Source organism: Artibeus jamaicensis, unplaced genomic scaffold (genome assembly GCF_021234435.1).
Source record: "Artibeus jamaicensis isolate MK-2021 breed Jamaican fruit bat unplaced genomic scaffold, CSHL_Jam_final contig_685, whole genome shotgun sequence".
NCBI lineage: Eukaryota > Metazoa > Chordata > Mammalia > Chiroptera > Phyllostomidae > Artibeus > Artibeus jamaicensis.
Genome location: NW_026521924.1, coordinates 10,393,149 through 10,412,176, shown reverse-complemented (window position 1 = coordinate 10,412,176; position 19,028 = coordinate 10,393,149).

The window sequence follows — 19,028 nt, the reverse complement described above, 5'->3', positions numbered from 1 at the left end:
GTATCAAGTATAGTGAAAACTCATAGGTTAATTTGGAGACTATTTACATTGAAAAAATTGCGTCTTCCTAGCAATTAATAATATCTTATTAAAAATCAGATTTTCTTTGTTTTTACTTCTTTCAGATTTATTGAAATATAATTTACATATAATTCTGTACAGGTCTAAGGTGTGCACTCTGTGGGTTTGTACATTTCTGCATTGGGAAATGACCACAATCGTGGCTAACACCTGTTAAGTCACATGGCCACCATTTCTTCTTTGTGGTGGGAACCTTTAAGACCCCTGTCTTAGTGATTTTCAACTATGTAACACAGTATTAGTAATTATAGGTGCCATGCTGTACATTAGTCCCCCAGGATTTAATAATCTGATACCTGGAAGTTTGTATAATAGCCAAGATAAGGGAACAACATAAGTGTTTGTTAATATAGAAGTGGATTAAAAAATGTGGTATGTAGAATGGACTATTATTCAGCCATGAGGAGGAAATCCAGCCATTTTTGACAACATGGGTGGACCTTGAGGGCATTTTGCTAAGTGCAATAAGTCTGAGCAAGATCACATCTTCTAACTCTATTACTATTGTATAAGAATGCAATTGATTTTTATATATTGATTCTCTTTCTGGAAATCTGGCTAAACTTTTCTAGTACTTATAATAAATTATGCATGCATGCATATTCTTTTGGATTCTCTACCTAATAATTGTACTGGTTTTAAAAATGTCCACCAATTCTTTGACACTTATCCCTTCAAGAGATGGAACCTAATCTCTCTCCCTTGAGTGCGTGCTGGATTTAGAGATTTACTACTAATCCTAAAAATGTGGAAGTGTGTCACTGTGAGATTTGCTTATATAAGACTCTGAAGCTTCTCTTTTGCCCTCCGTAGATCTCTGTGTCTCTTTCTCTCTGTGATCACTCATCCAGGGGGAGCCAGCGCTGAGAACACACGGGCAGTGCTGTGGAGAGGTCCATGTGGAGAGGAACGGAGCCGTTGGCCAACAGCCACTGGAGGGAGCCATCAGGGAAATGGATCCTCCGCAGCAGATTTCTTAGTTACTTCGGCTTGAGAGACTCACACTCTTAAGTTGCTTCTGGATCCCGGACCCCAGAAAATGTTTGAAGTAATACAAGCTTGCTGTTTTAAGCTGTTGAGTCTTGGAAAAATTTAACACACAGCAGTAGAAAACCAGTACTACTGTCATACAGTTGCTAATAAGGACAGTTTCTTTCCTTCCGCTCCTGAGAACCGCTGCACACAGTGTGCAGTTTGTTCCATTCTTGCACTTTTAATTTCTTTTTCTCTACAAGCTTGAACAAAAAATAGTGATGGTAGCTTACTTGTGTTGGTCCCGATTGTCGAGAAAATGTTTCCCAACATTCTGTCTTTAAAGTATGATGTTTACTATGGATTTTGGGGGAGATTCCCATTAATCGGTTGTCAGTTCCATGAAATTTATTTTTCTTTAACTGATTTTACTTATTTATTTCAGAATTCATGTGTGGATATAACATTCAAAAAAGTCATTCAATAAGACATATTGTGGTGATCTTACGGGGTTTTCTCCTTAAACTGTCAATGTAGTGAATTATAGCTCACTCTGCTTTTAAAAGGCTAAACCATTCTTTCATTCACAGCTTGGTCGTGATGTCTCTGTTGCTAATGCATTATCAGGGCAAGCTGAACTTTGCGTTTTAGGTTTTTGTACTGATGTTCATAAGGGAGACTCTCCTGTAATTTTCTTTTTTTTTTTTTGTCGATGTCTGATATTTGAAAATATTTTATTTATTTATTTTTAGAGAGAGGGAAAAGGAAGGAGAAAAAGAGGGAGAGAAACATCAATGTGTGGTTGCCTCTCATGTGCCCGCTACTGGGGACCTGGCCCGCAACCCAAGACATGTGCCCTGACTGCGAATCGAACCACTGACCCTTTGGTTCACAGGTCTGTGCTCAATCCACTGAGCTACACCAGTCAGGGCTCCGTGTCTGACTTTCATTTCAAGATGATGATAATCTCTTAAGGAGAATGATTGATTATTTCAATTGTTTCTATTTTTGGCTCGAGTTTATGTAATATAGAATTACATATTTCTTGACTATTGGTACAACTTGTATCTAAAGCTACCTGGATATAGTGTTTTTCCATAACTAGATGCCTTTAAACTGATGATTCAGTTTTCCTACTCTTCTTATTTCTACTTCTTAAGTCTATTTTGATAAGTTACATTGTTCTAGGAAATGTCTATTTCATCCAAGTCTTCAAATTTATTAGCATAACATTCTATATAATTTTTATGATTATTTTAATCTTGGATTTATGCACAGTTTTGCCAACCTTCTCATTCTTAAAGGAGTTATTTTACTTTCTTTTCTTGATGAACTATCCTCTCTATTACATGTTTATTAAAAGTACCATTGGTTTCTCTCCTTGCTGAATTATTTCCTTCTACTTTGGGTTTATTTTATTTCTTATAACTTTTTAAAAATGGGTACTAAGCACCTTCATGTTCAACTTTTTTTTCTTTTCTAAGATAAGCAGTTATAGCCAAAGAGTTAGTTCTCATGTGTCAGCATAATAGACATATCCCACAAATTTTGTGATGTAGTATTCCCATTATTGTTTGATTCTAAGTACTTTAAATTCTTTTTTATAATTCATTTAGACCATAGATTGTTGAGAACTGTGTTTTTTAAATCTCCAAAACATTTTAGTAATCCTTTTTAAAACATATTTCGATTTAATTATATCATGGCCAGAGAATATTATCCATATGATACAGATGCTTTGAGACTTATTGGAAATTGCTTTAGGGCCTGAGATGTGGTGAATTTTGTAAATGTTCCACATGTGTTTGAGATCTATGTGTATTGAATGGGTTCTATATATGTCTATTAGATGAAGCTTGTTAATTGGGTTGTTCGTATGTTTTATATACTTAAGTATTTTTTCTGCATGGTGTACTGATTAGTGAGCGAAATGTGTTTAAATACAGTTTCACTTACATGTGGAATCCAATGAACAAAATAAACTAACAAAAAAAATAGAAACAGACTCATAGATACAGAGAACAGACTGACAGCTGTCAGAGGGGAGGGTGGCTGTGGGGGGCTGGGTAAAAAAGGGTAAAGGATTAAAATACAAATAAAGTCATAGACAAAGACAGTAGTATGGTGATTACCAAAAGGAAAGGGGGATGGGTGCAGGTAGAAGAGGGTAAAGCAGGGACAATGGTGGTGGAAGGAGACTTGACTTTAGGTGGGGAGCACACAGTACAATGAAGAGATGACATACAGAATTGTGCACTTGAACCTGTGTGATTTTATTAACCAGTGTTGCCTCAATGAATTCAATACAAATTTAAAAAAGAAAAAAAAAAGACCTTTATTTCTCCTTGGTTTTCTTCCATACTTTTAAAAAATGATTTTATTTTTTATTTTTAGAGAAAGGGGAAAGGAGGGAGGAAGAGAGGGAGAGAAACATCGATCAGTTGTCTTCCACATGCCCCTTGACCAGGAATTGAACCTGCAACCCAGGCATGTGTCCTGATTGGGAGTTGAACTGTTGACCCTTTGCTTTTTAAAAAGATGCCCAACCAACTGAGCCACTGGTCAGGGCTCTTCTACACTTTTTGCTTTACATATTCTAGGACCCTATTTTTAGGTGCATGTAGGTTTAGGCTTGGATAACTTCCTGGTTAGGTAAAGGATTTATCATTATCTCTTTATCCTTGATAATGCTTTGTTTTAAAGCGTATATAATCTGATCTTGATATTGCTATTCCAGCTTTCTTCTGATTGATGTTTACTTGGAGCAAATGGTTTACATTATTTGACTCTCAGTACTTCTGAGTCCTTATATCTGATTTACGTCTTTTGTGAAGAGAAGAGAGCTGGCAACAACCTGGTAACCTTCTCTTTAATGGGCTAATTTAGTCTAATGACATCAATTATAATCAGTAATGTATTTGATTCATTTTTACCATCTTAATTTGTTATCTTGAATGTGAACTAATTTTTCTAAGTTGCCACTTTTTTCTCTCTTGTCCTCTTTGGATCAGTAAAGTTTCTAATATTTTTTCTTTACTCTTTGAAAATTTTACTTTTTCTTTCAATAATTACTAATAAGGTACTAACATGCATACTTAAAGTCTAAAGTTACTATTTCTACCCTCCTCCATACAATTCAAGAATCTTAGAACACTTTAACTCCAATCACCCACCAGCCTACCTTATATTGTTTCCCATGTTAGATATTATTATGATTATTTTTCCTAATACTAGAGACTTAATGTTTACCAATTTGTTTACTAACCATCATATCCCACATCTCAGATCTCTGTTTATGGATCATTTTCCTTTTACCTGGAGTACATTCCTTTAGTGGATTCTTCTAGGGAGTAAATGATCTCAAGTTTGATTTTCTAGAGTCTTTATCTTCATTCTTGAGTAAGTTTTAGTCAGGTGTAGGGCAGGTTAAAAAGGCTTTTTCTCTTCGTATTTGGATATTGCACTGCTGCCTTCTAATTTGTGCAGCTCTTGTTGAAATGTCAACTTTCAGTTGAATTATTGTTTCTACGTAGATAACTTGAAAAAAAAACCTGACTTTTTATTCATTAGTTTTCTCAGAACACCAGGAGTTGTGGCTATTTGCCAGTGAGGGTGGAGGAGAACCTGTTGGGGGTTTAAGGAGAAAAGAAAACATAACCGGGCAAATTGAGAGCATGAATGATGTACACTCACTTGCACAGCAGAGGCCCACGTAACACCACCGGTTCGCAGGGCTGTGCATCTTTCTGTCCCTGTCCTGACTGACCCAAATGTAGGTTATAGGAAGTGAAGAGTTCCATCTAAAAAGATATGGGGTTCTGCTAAGAGAGTTTATTTTCAAAAAAATTAAAAAGGAGGGAGGAATAAGGGTTTTGAGGGTTAGGAGAGAAGAAAGGATGCAAGAATGGGTGAAGGGCAGTGAAAAGTTGGTAAAGAGCAACAGATTCTAGGGCCCAGCAGATTTAATGATTGTTCTCATTGAAGGTACTAGAGGAAGTGAGCAGGACAGATAGGTGGTGGGTGCAAGTGGGATGCTTAGTAGTGGGGTTAACTGAGAACAAGATGTTTTTCTATCCCTGTGCTCATATAGATGTTTTTAATTAGCTATTTAATATGTCATAGTGACTTTTATGCTGAGCTCCTCCCCTTCTCCTTCTTCTTCTTCAAAATTGTCTTGGCTCTTCTTGTCTTTTGATCTTCCAAAATGAATTTTACCGTCAGTTCACCAAGCTCTTTGAAACACACTGACATTGTGAGATAATGGAAAACATGTTTGTTGGTTTCTGCTCTTAGTTCCTGGCACAGGGCTCCTAAAACCCTTGCAGCTTCCCAAGTGATAAATTCATTAGGAGCATCATTAATTCTACTGAGGTCACTCTGAGTGGGCTCCTGGATGGGTCCTGGTTATGGGTGGTCACCAGAAAGACCAAGCCATGATTAGAATGACACTTGAAATTTTCAGCCCCACCTTCTATCCTCTAGAGAAGAAAGAGAAGCAAGAAATGGAGTTAATAATTAATCATGTTTGCCTAAAAAAAGCCTCTAATAGTGGAGGATTTGGAGAGCTTCCACATAGGACCTACCACATGTACACTAGGGTGATGGAATACCCCTCAACTCCTTAGGGACAGAGGGTCTTGGGTCTGGGGTCCTCCCAGACCTTACTCTATGTATCTCTTCATCTGGCTGTTCATTTGTGTCCTTTATCATGTTTTTTAATAAACTGGTAAAGGTAAATAATGGTATCTCTGAGTTCTGTGAGCCACTGTAGCAAATGAATTAAATTGGGGGTCATGGGAAACTGATTTGTAGCCAGGTCTTGGCTGTGGGTTGTGGGTAACTTGGGCGCCCTACTGCATGTGATTTGTAGCTGAAGTGGGAGGAGCAGTCTTGTGAGACCGAGGTGGTAGGATCGGACACTGTCTCTAGGTAGATAGTGTTAGAATTGAGTTAAACTGTAGGACACTCACCGAGTGTTGCAGAGAATTGCTTGGTGCGAGGAAAACCGCCCTCACATTTGGTGACCAAAAGTATCAGGAGTGTTTTGTGTGAGTAGTGAAGGAGACATACGTGGTAGGACTGGACAGTTTTTCTAACTCAGAGATTTTTGATGGGAATTATAGGTTAATTTGGAGGAGAACTTTTTTTTAAAGATTGTCTTTTCACCCAAGTGATTCCCATTAATTTAAGTAATATTCTGCAGCCTTTGTTTACATTTATTAATTTTTCTCATTTGAAGACTTTCATATTTTCTGTTAGATTTCTGTATTTTAAAACTTTTACTAACAGCCCCGGCTGGTGTAGCTCAGTGGATTGAGTGTGGGCTGCTAACCAAAGAGTCATTGATTCGATCGATTCCCAGTCAGGGCACATGCCTGGGTTGCAGGCCAAGTCCCCCAGTAGGGGCCATGTGAGAAGCAACCACACACTGATGTTTCTCTCCCTTTCTCCCTCCCTTCTTCTCTCTCTCTCTAAAAATAAATAAATAAAATTAAAAAAAAACTTTATAGAGTCTGGGTATCTTGTGTTTTCTGTGTAGGCAATGATGGGTGAGATGATTTTTATTTTTTATACCCCTTAAATCTTTTCTTATTGTATAGCTCAGAAATCTAGACCATTGTTGAACAGAAGCAATGATGGCAGAAATCCTTGCTTTCCCCTGACTTTCCTTCTTCTGAGATGTTCTTGCATCTCTTTTATCTCAATTAAGGATAATACTTAGTGTAGATTGTTGAGCAGATACCCAATGACTGAGGTCTTTGCCTGACACCCAACTCTAAATGCCTGTAGGCTTTCTGTTGGACTGTTTAGTTTCCCCTGAGAGTGCGGCACTTCATCTCCTGCCTGCAGGTTAGGTCAGCCTGGCGGTCAGTGTTCTCAGTGCAAGACAGGGAGGGCACTGGACTTCTCATCATTAACTGGTCTCCCTGTTTCAGTTTGACACCTCACACCTTCCCTGCACTGCGCCTGTTCTCCCAGTTACAAACCTATCTGGTACATCCCTTCCAGGGTATAGATTTGTTTCTTGCTTATGTAGAATTTCACTTAGACTCCCTCTTTTCAATGCTACTGTTCTGTGAGATTTCAGAGGTGCTCGATGCCTCCAGTTCAGGATCCCATGGGTTTCTGTGGAGTGAGTCAGACACTCCATGTTGCCTGCCTACCTCCTGCAGGGGCCTTCCTACCTCCTGCAGGCGGGCTGCCCGGTTTCAGCTTTCCCTGCTCCACTGAGTCAGCCACCACGTATCCTCCTGCTTTCCTTCTTCCGAAACGTTCTTGACACTTCTTGTCTCTTCTGTTGCCTTCGTGGGTTTATTCCTTTATTCCTTTTTGGGATTTGGGGGGAGAGTAAGGTTAAATAATTGGTGTACATTTCTAATGTTTAACTGGAAGTCCTGATGTATCTTTTTCATCCCCTTCCTTCATAATTTCTGTGTCATCTAGGTCATCATTTTATGTATGAACAGCATATGGCTGGATTAAAAATGTGATTAAAGTCCAATTGGAGGATATTTTTTTAATTGCCAAGTTTAGCTCACTTATATTTATTGTGAGTATTGTTATACTTGAGGTTATTTATTTCTGTTATCTTTACATTTTTGTATACCCTGTTTTTTCTTGACCTTTCTCCTTTTTTCTGGTGTCTATTTTATTGAATTTTCCTCAGTCCCTGCTTTTTCCTTTTTATTAGCTTGGAAATTATAGACTCTGTCTCTGAGGTTTGAGGGATTACACTTAAAACTTAAACTTACATATTTTATTTAATCCAGCCTAAGTGTAAACATCTGTACCCTTATCCAAACCCCTTAGAATGATTAACTCTTATAAACTCTCGATTCCTAACCTCTCTGACTGTTCAGGATTCCTTTGACTCATGTTTAGCTATATGTGTTCCTAAATGCCCAAAGTAGTCACTATGGCTTTTATTATTGTCACTGTTTATGTAACAATTTCTGTGTTCACAGTTGCATCTCACCTTTTTCTTCTGCTTCAATTAACCTACTACCAAAGAACATGCTGTAACCATGTTTTTTGGCAAAAGTCGTTGAATAATACATTCTTTAGACCTTTGGTAACAAAAACCCTATATATTTTACTTTTATTTTAGATCTTGATTAGCTGGTTATAAAGTTAAAAAAATTTTTTAAAAATTTATTTAACCTTAGAGGGGAAGGGATGGAGAGAGGGAGAGAAATAGCAATGTATGGTTGCCTCTCATGGATCCCCTGCTCTGGGAACTGGCCTGCAACCCAGGCATGTGCCCTGACTGGGAATCGAACCGTGGTTGTTTGGTTCCCAGGCCCACACTCAGTCCACTGAGCTACACCAGCCAGGGCTTGGTTATAAGGTTTTAAGCTTATTGTTAACTTTTTCCACACATTGGAGACATTGTTCACTGTCGCCCGACACCTGTTGCTGCTGAAGAGGAGACTTCCCACTGTTTTTTGTAGTAAATTTCAGCGCCACCCCCACCATCTTTCCTTCTAAGAATCTCTTGTTGTCTTTTGGTTCTCCACATTTTATTTTAATTTTTTAATTGTTTAATTGTTGTTCAAGTACAGTTGTCTGCATTTATTCCCCATGATCTCCAAAACACATAAAGATCTCCACATTTATTTAAATATATCTAAGGATGATTTATTTTTAATTTTTATGTTTATAATATTTAAATAATATCTCTAGGTATACATTTATTTTTTATGTTTACAAACTTTAGTGCTTCTGAGGATTTATGCTCTTCATTAGTTTTAGAAGAGTCTCAGTCATCATCTTCTCAAATATTACCCTTCTTTCTGGGGCTCTGGTTTTAGTAAATCGAATTTTCTCATTCTCCTCTGTCTTTCCACTCTCCTCCTCTTGGCCCCCCTCCCCCTTTTTCTACTTCAGAATGATTGACTTTTCTCTGTTCTCTCTTTCATGGTACTATTTTTTCCTTTTTCAATTTAATTAATTTGTATTTCAACCTACCTGTTGAGATTTAATTTCAATGTCACTGTTCTTTCTCCAAAATTTTCAGTGATTTACCCCCCAGAGTATTATATTTTTTATTATAGTTTCCATTTCTTCTGTTAGCTCTTTATTAGACCCATACTTATTTTCCAATTTTTCAGCTTATTCTATTATCTAAATTACATATTCCAATTTGTGGTATTTGCGGACTTGTGGTGAATAACTTTTCAACATAAGTGTATTTTCATCAAGGATTAAAGTTGTTTTGCATGTGTGTTTGTGGATGTTGGGTGCAGCCTACAAGGTATATGACATAGGTGTAGCGAAAAGAATGTGAGCTTGGGAGCTGGGCAGCTGTGGATTTTAGTGTCGGTTCACCTGTTATTAATTGTGTGACCTTAGACAAGTCCTATCTCTGCCATGGTTTCCTCATTTTAAAAATGTGGAATCTGTGCTAAATAGCATGGCGCAGGTGGCCTGAGATAATATTGGTCAAGCATTTAGCACAATGTCTGTGCTAAGTGATATGTTTTTAGAATGTCAGCTACTATTACCAGTGTAAGTATGAAAAATTATTAGAGAAGCTAGTGATAACTACAGTCCAGCTTCTACTGTGCATTTGTCTTGTAGCCTTGCTGATCAGAGTCCTGAGAGGTAGTGAGGTGGGACTAGAGAAAGAGAAGCCAAGAAAATGCATCTTTAGGGTCTTTTGGGGGTGGGGTGGAATGGCTCCTCTGACATATTCTTTGGTGGTTCCAAGACTAAATCGTCCAAGACTAAATTTTTTTTTGGGGGGGGGAGGTCACTCCATTTCTGAAAGTCAGTAGTTAATGTGATTCCCTTAAATCTCCCGGTTTATATTCTCCTCCCTTTGCAACAGTTCTTTCTTTGAAGATGTCCCACCTTCACTGCACGTGACCAACACCATTTTTCATATGTTTTCACTTTTTTGATACTTACCACTGTGCTCTCCTCTCCCCAGTGCCAAGTCCCCCATGTGCTACTTCTTGTCTAATCTACATTTACCAAAATATTATGGAAGCCTCAACATCTGTCTGTGTCACACTGCTCTCTCCTCCTTTCTGGTCCAGTTAGGGTTTGGAACACGCCATTTAGCACTGATGATTTCCTGCTGTATTGCTCAGGTTAGAAAGTGAACAACTTGAAAGTGGGGGCCATGTTTTGGAGCAAACTTTATGGTTCATATCAATCCACTTTATGCTGTTGCTTGTCACAGATTCTCTTTGCTGAGACACATTTTCCAGGTTCCTGAGCACATACAATGTTAACTCATGTAACTGTCAAAGTAAAATATGGGTGTTAAAAAATAAAAGGTGGAGGGCTGTGAATATCCCCTTCACCCCATTTATTAGGACTATAAATGCAATTTATGAATTCTCTTTCGTTTTTTGCCCTCTGTTTTGTGCTAAGTGGAATACATTTTGGGGGAATATGTAAATGATAAGTGCAAATGAAGCAGCCCTTTTACATCATAAACCACATTTTCCTCCAAGCCAGAAAAAAAATGTGGAGACTTTCCTACATTAATGGGAAAAAAATCACCAGTTTTTATTTGTGAAGTATTTACTTTAAAATATATTGACATGATCTCAGGCAGCATTAAATCTGAAGCTTCCAATGATGGGTGTTTCTATTTTTACTGTGATCTTCTGTATCATACCTATCAGTGCACTGACAGGCATGTTTCTATTTCTTTTCACTGAGAAAGGACAATAGAATTATTTAAGTGCCAACAGGTATTTGTAGAGTTGCATATTTGTCTAGTTCACTTTCCCTTTATTTCCTTAGACACAGCTGGGATTTGAAGAGAAACAAAGCTATAGACGTTATAGTCAAACAATTAACATTAAGAGCAGAATACATGAGTTTTTCTTTAAAAAGTCAGAATTTCTCCCGTATTCCCCAAAGTGTGTTATTAATTCTCTTGGCATGTTACACAGCAAAACGAGAGTATTTATGAATGTGGCTACTTCTTTTAACAAGTTCCAATAACTGCTTCCTACACTTGTGTTTTTATATCAATTACATACAGTAAGCACTGAAATCAACCAAAGAGAACAGCAGAGGCCAACTTGAGATATTCATGTTAAATGAGGACTGCAGCCTGCCAAAAGTAAAATGTGGACATAATTTTATAACACTATTTTATAATTAAAGTCATAAGTGAGGTTTCCTGCTATTGTTTAAAAATGTGTCATGATAAATTTAAATCAAAGATATGGGCAAAGAAAGGTCTGCAAAATAACAGATGAAGGCAACTAAGATGGTACAGGAACATGGCCCGGTGCAGAAAAGAAACACATGCAAACAATTTTAGTGAAATAATTACATTTATTGTAGATGGAGTTCTGTTTTAGAAACTATAACCACTTAGAAACGGTTTTCATTCATGTCAGACTGAGGTTAACTTGTTGGTACTGTCTGTCTATAGAGAGATTTTTTTTTTTTACCAGCAGGGGAATTTAATACATTGATTCAGTGATAAGACCATGTCTTCTGACCAAATATTCACCAAAGTCCCCTAAAACTGAAGACTATGACTCCCAACATGTGGAGTCCATAGTTGTTACTGTTGCCAGATTTAGCAAATAAAAACACAAGACACCTAATTAAATTTGAATTTCAGATGAACAACAAATATATATTTTAGTATGTCTCATGAAATATTTGACATGTCCTTATACTAGAAATTATTTGTTGTTTATCCGACATTTAAATTTAACTGTGTGTCCTGTATTTTATGACATTTAGCCTTAGTAAAAATACAAATTTTGGCAATGGATTTTTATACTTTTAAGCTAAATAATTGAAGGAGAGTAAATTTAAATGATCAGAGAAGAAGCTAAGGTAAATTTATTTTTGCATTGTCAGCTCATTAAATTTCTAATGTTCATAGTTACATGGATGAATGATGATTTCTGTTCAGTGATGGGGAAGATTTTTGCTTTGCTAGTGAACACAACTTGTTTCAAAGAGCTGCTCCCTGAAGGAGATACATTGATTCACGTACATGGATAGATTTAATCATTAGGACATTCCTGGCTTTAGTAAGTCATGTTTGTCTAATGTGAAGGCCATTCCCAATGTATCAATTCATTCATCTTGTCTCTAATATAAGCCATGTGTTTCATAAGGGAGTTGAAAGGACATTAATCAGAATCTCCCCCCTTCAACCAGTCCAAGGGGATGCAAAGTTCTTGGTTACATCTCAAATGTCAAGATATGGGGAAATGGATAATAACATTCAAAGCATATCACCTGTAATTCATACCGTTGTTACAATTGCTGTGAAATATGTTGGGGGTGGGAGGCGATGTACCATAAAGCAATGTCTATTCACTGGAAGCTGTGGCTGGAAAGGGCTGGAGGGCTGTATCTGCTTTTTCTCAGCAGACAGAACTCCCATTGAATCCATGAAAAAGCAGGAATTGGTATCCAAAATTATGTATAGCTTGATTGTCCTTTAAGAGTCAGAGAAAGATATAGTCGCCTATGACTTGATTTCCTTCTTATAGATCAGTGGTTCTCCATGTTGCCTGCAAATGGAAACCAGCTTTTGAAGCTGTCGGTACCCAGGCTGCCCTTCAGAACTATTGAGTCACAGTCTCTGGGTTTGGGATCCTGGCATTAGTTATTACCAATGCTGTTGGGAGGACTGCAAATTGGTGCAGCCACTATGGAAAAGAGTGTGGAGGTGCCTCAAAAAATCAAAGCAGACCTACCATATGACTCAGCAATTTCACCTCTGCGTATTTATTCAAAAAAAACGAAAACACCAATTCAAAAAGATATACATGCTCCTATGTTTATTGCAGCATTATTTACAGTAGCCAAGATATGAAAGCAACCTAGGTGTTCATTGATAGATAATGGAATATTACACACCAGCAAAAAAAAAAGATGAAATCTTGACATTTGCAACAACATGAATGAAACTAGAGGGCATTATGCTAAGAGAAATATATCAGAGAAAGACAAATACTGTATGGTTTTACTTTTATGTGCAATCTAAAACAAAACAGAAAACCAAACAAACAAAGAACCAAAGGGATGATTACTAGAGAGGAGGGAGTGAGGGGTTGGGGGGAAAGGTGAAGGGGAATATAGTCAATACTATTGTGCTAAGTTTGCATGGTGACAGATGACTACTAGAATAGGTGGGGTGATCACATTGTAAAGTATAGAAATGTTCAGTCACTATATTGTACACCTGAAACTAACATAACTAATATAATACTGTATACCAACTATACAGAAGTAAAAAATAGCAGCAAAACAAATAAACAAAGAAACTCCCAGGTGATGCAATGTGCAGCCAAGTTTGAGAAGCACTGGGCCATTGCAAGAAATTCTGGTTATAGGCATGAAAATACCTGATGACTGGTTGGCACTCATGGTTTTGATTTTATACCAACTCATCACGCTATATTTAGAAGCTATTCTATATTCACAAAATGTTGCTAGTTCATCATCATCACCATGATATCACTATGATGACCATTTCTTATCCTCTTCAGAGGAAAAATAATGGTAAAAAATTAAATGTTGAAGTGAAACTCTGAAACGGTGGTTCTCAAAGTGTGGTCCCAGGACCAGCCGCTTCAACATTCCCTGGAAACTTGCTCAAAACAATAATTCTGAGGCCCCACCCCAGCACGTTGGAATCAGAGCCTCTGAGAGTGGGGTCCAGAAGTCTGTGCTTTGACAAGCTCTCTAGGTGCTTCTCATGCATGGTCAAGTTTGAGGCTATAAACATTTCTCCAAACATTGATTTACAGCATCCCAAAGGAATTGCTGTGTTTTTAGTTACTTAAAATAATATGTACTTTCAATTTTGATTTACCTTTTAATGTGAGGCTAACATAAAGAAATGTTTTAGAATTCCTAGTTAGGTGACTTTTTGTTGCTCATTTCCAGTTTTATTGTATTGCATTTAGATAATATGGCATATTTGATTTATAGTTTTGGGATTTAACTGAAAATTTCCTGAGGTCATCAGACCAATTTTGCAATGTTTTATGGGTTTTGGTTGCTAATTCGGTTATTTACTTATGTGTGCTTGATCTGTAAATTTACGATGATAAAGGTGTGAAAGATTTCCACTACGTCTGTGGTGTGCCGATTGTTCTTTGACAGTCTAATGTTTTTTCATATATTTTAGAACTATGTCCTTACATAAAAATGCATGAGTCTTATATCTTCCTGACAGTTTTTAAAGCATATGCAACACTTCATTAGCTTATATCATTCGCAATGAACATTTTTGCCAGTAATTCTATTTTGTCTGATATTTAATTTGCTCGGCATGTCATACATTGTGTCTCTTGAAACAGCTTCTAGTAGATATTCTCTTATTGTGTTAACTTTAACTTCAAGTTGAAAGTTTCTGTTTTTGACAGCAGAAATTAGCCATTCACATTCATTACAATTTTTGAAATATTAAAACTGCCATCTTATTTTGTGTTTACTAGTTTTTTGTTTCATTTTTTTCCCCTGATTTTAATTTTTACTATAAAAATTCTTCTTGGTGGTCTTTCTCTTTTTTTTAATCCACTAGTCACTTTTTTTTGAAATAATTTAAAAATCTGACTTCAAGTTTTGCAACTTTCCCAGTAAGAAGTGCAGTATACTCCTTCTTGAACATGAGCTAGCTTCAGGGATTCATTTTAAATGAGTAGAATGTAATGGAAGATACAAATGGTTTCTGAAAGCCAGTTGACAGAAGGCATTGCAGCTCTTACCTGGTGTTCTGTCTGTCTGTCTCCTCACCATTGGAACCCAGCCACCACACTGTAAGGACACTCAGGCCACAGGGTAAGACCATGGGTACGGCTAACAGTGCCAGCTGGGAAGCCTTTACGCCTATAGTTGTGCCCACTCAGCCCCCAAACCATGAGAAATAAAAAATTGATGATAATTTTTGTTTCACACTCAGCAATAGATACTGAAGCAACAATAAATCACTGAAGCAACATCTTATTTTTATTTTTCTATTTGTTAGCTAAAATATTTGTACACTTAAAAATATTTGTATGTTTATGTAAGTTATACCAAGCATTAATCAATATTTATAATGCATGATATGAACAAGGAAAGATCTTTAGCAAATTTATACATAACCTCTTCCCCTTTTGGTTTTCTGTAATAAATTTGAGATTGTTATTATACCTTAGATATGCCCCTGCTATTTAAGATATTTTTATTAATAGTTGCTTTAATTATCCTATGAGTATTGCTGATAGTTACTTAGATTCAATCATAAGTTTTGTGATTTTTGTTGTATATCTTACCACTAATCCAGGTGTTTCATGTCTTTATCTTAGATTTATTTTTTTCATTTCATTGTGATATATCCTTGAATCATTTTTTCAGAAAGGATATACAAATATTGAACATTTTGATCCCTTGCCTATGTAAAGCCTTAATTTTGTCTTCACACATGAATAAGGATTGAATTCTCAGTTCTAAATAGTTTTCTTCAGAAATTTGACAACAAGTTTTATTGTATATTTCTATTCTTTGCTGGTGGGAACTCAGATTCCAATGAAATATTTGTTCTTTTCTTTACAAGGTACTTTTTTCAGTTTATTCTTTAATGCAAATGTTTTACTAGTCTGTACTTCTACATATGACTTAAAATTATTTCTGCTTATTTTCTGATGGCCCATTTCAGCCTGATGACTCAAGTTCACTAACTTGGGAATTTTTTCTCCTATTATGTTTTTGATTTTTCATTCTCTCCCTCTTTCTCTGTCTTCTGTCTTTCTTGAATTCCTACCAGATGAATGTTGGTATCCGTTTTATTATTCAGCCCTTTCATTCAATATGTTATTTGGGAAATCATGTTTTTAATGTTAAAGAGCTCTTTTTTCTTTTCTGAATGCTTCTTAGTAGTTTGATCTCAATTTATGGGTCCACTATCTTCTCATAATTAGAATGGAAAAAATTTTCACTTATTTCCTGCATTATTGATTTCTACTATTGATATCATTAGTACTTCAATATCTTCAAATATCTGGTGATAGTAACCACCTCTTCAGAAAAGGAGGGCTAGGTTGGTTATTAAAGGTATCATGCACAGATACTATCTGAGGTCTCTTTCAAAAAGTAGGCACATTTCTTTTTAACTTGCATGAACAGAAAGCAGTGAGGAGGGGTAGATTTGGATGAACCTGGAATCTTATTTCCTTGTGATACTTTAGCAAAGAGCTGACTCAGCAGATCTGAGTTAGCTCAACAGGCTGATAACAGGTACCCGGCTCTTGAGACAACCTCCCCCAAATATTTCTAAAACACCCTCCTCCCTGGTCATGTAACAGTCTCATAGCTGTTCTGTTTCCACAACCCTATGAAAACGTAGAGCATTATGGGATCAGAGTCCTACTCTCTTGGGATATTGGCCATGTTCACACACTTACCCATGCCTGGCCTAAGCTGTGGGTTAATGAGAGGTTCAGAGATTATCTCCACTCTACTACTTCCCACTTACAGTTTTTTTCTTGGTAAACTCTGGTATCGGTACTGCATGGTACTGCGTTGTGGATCTATGACCCATTTTTATAACAAGGAGACTTGGGGAACTCTACCATATGAAAAGCTGAGATGCTGTTTCTCTAAGCATGGGATGAAGTTTTTAGTTTCTCTACATTGCTGACCTCACTTTTCTTTTCATGTCTTTTGTGGAGTTGTGGAGTTCTCTCTTTGGACCTAATTTCTGTGCTTGAACCTTACCTTGCACTTTGTTTGGAGGCATTGCTGTGGCTGCCCTGGAGGCAAACACAATAGCCAGCAGCTCTGCACACAAGAGTCAGGACATAGGCACATTTGTGTTTTTGATATCAACTACAGTAGATGCTGGAAGAACGTAGGGGTTAGGGGTGCAGTCCCTGGGCAGTTGAAAACCCCTGTGTAACTTTTGGCTTTACAGTCAGCCATTCACATTTGCAGCTTCAACCAGCTGCATTTGGAAAATAATATTTTTTTATTCTACGTTGGGAAGCTGCAGTTGGGAATGTGAAAATGGTATTTTCTATCCATGATTGGTTAAACATGAGGATGTGAAACCCCTGGATAGGAAAAAGCTGACTGTAGTTATTGAAAAACCCACCTAGAAGTGGACCTAGCAGTTCAAATCTATGTTATTCAAGGGTCAGTGGTCTCTGGAGAGGGTCAATGGTGAGTGTGCCAGCATTAATGCAATAATTCAGTGCCCAACATTAAAGGTATCATAGCGATGAACTGCCTAGTCCACTCCCTGGTGAGGAGCAAGAGCAGGTGTTGTGAATCTGTCGTTCCTTCAATATGCTTCAGTTTCCTTGTGCCGCTCAGGTTGAGTATCTCATCAGGCTGAGTGCAAGCCTAACATTTAAAGACATATATTATTTTCTGTGCAATACACACTCCTAGCACAAGTCACAAACTTTATCTGGTGCTCAACTGAAAAATTATGATCTATTCCAATGTGGGAGGGAAAACTGTCAATTTTATCAAGAGGCAGTCTATCTGTAGCTTCCCTAGTGTCTGGAGATATTTTCAAAGTCAATAACGACCCCAGGGAAATTTTGCTTTACACAATGACCTTAAAAGCAATCTTCTTGATGGCCAGACCAGACTGACCCAAAGGGCTGACCTTTGTTTAAGCCTGTGCAGAACAGCTCTACTGCCTATTCCTACTTCCAACTTTGTTAACTCAAAACTTGGAGATTCTTTGGGGCTTTTTTGGGGAAGAAGTTATTTTACCTATAATAAACTTCTCTGCAAGTTCTATTTTAGATTGGAAATTTTCTCTGCTCTTTTACGGTAAGCTAATTCTATCTGCTCACATTTAAAAAAAATCTTGTTAAAATGATCCATTAATCCAGTCTCATTGTGATTTCAAACCACAGAAAATATTATACCCTGGCCAAGTAGTGTAGTTGCAGGAGCATCATCCTGTGCTTCAAGAGATTGCTTGTTTGATTCCTGGTCAGGGCACAGACCTGGGTTGCAAATTTGATCCCTGGTCAGGGCTTGTACAGGAGGCAACTGATTGATGTTTTTCTCTCACATGGATGACGTTTCTCTCTCTCAAATCAATAAACATCCTCAGTGAGAATTTAGAAAAACAAAAAAATTATAAGAATGGCCATCTTTGATGCCCAGTCTAGAGTAGGCCTAACTCCCTGTGTTTCCCGTGTGTTAAATGTGTATCCAAGGTATTTTTTGGAACTTGAACTTTCCTGACCATGCATGTCTGTATGCAAAGATTTTAAAATATATCTCAGTGAGCTAGTGGTTTGTTTGCTGTGCTTACACCCTGTCCCCCAAACCTAGTGGCTTAGAACAGCATGCATTTTATTGTATCTTATGATTCTATGGGTTAATTGGACCTTAGCCGTTCAATTATAGCTTGGGCTTGGTAGATTAAAATGCCTACCACAATATTTCCCATGCTACATGCTATTCTCACACCTTGCCACACTCTGATCAAATGGTGGAGTCTACGTCCCCTCCTCTGAAGTGGAGTGGGCCATTGTAGACTGCTCAGCTAATAGACTAACTAAGGCAGAAGAGATGCTTTGTGACCAAGGCCAGTTCATAAAAGGTAATCCAGCTCCTCTCTCTTGGGACCCTGGCATAGAAACCCAGCCACTGCACCCCAAAGTGGCCCAGGCCTTGTGGAGCCTCAGTTCTGGCTGAGATTCCATCTGAAAGGCAGCACCACTTGCCAGCCTGGTCATGTGGAACATCAGGTGGAGATGCCAAACTCTGCCCAAACTAAAGATATATGTATAAAAAAATGTTAAGTGTTGTGAGCCACTAAACTTTGGAGTGGTCCATTTTATAGTAGTAGGAAAATTGGAATAGGTGCTCTAATGTGGTAGTAGTCAGATGGTGGTATGGAGCCGGGTAAATTCTGCGCTGGTGCTCCTCAATGCTGCCTCTCTTTCCTGATGGGGAGCCTGAACTCCTTATGTGACAGCTCAGGGCTCCAAAAAGGACAAAGTGGAAACTTCCAGGTCTTT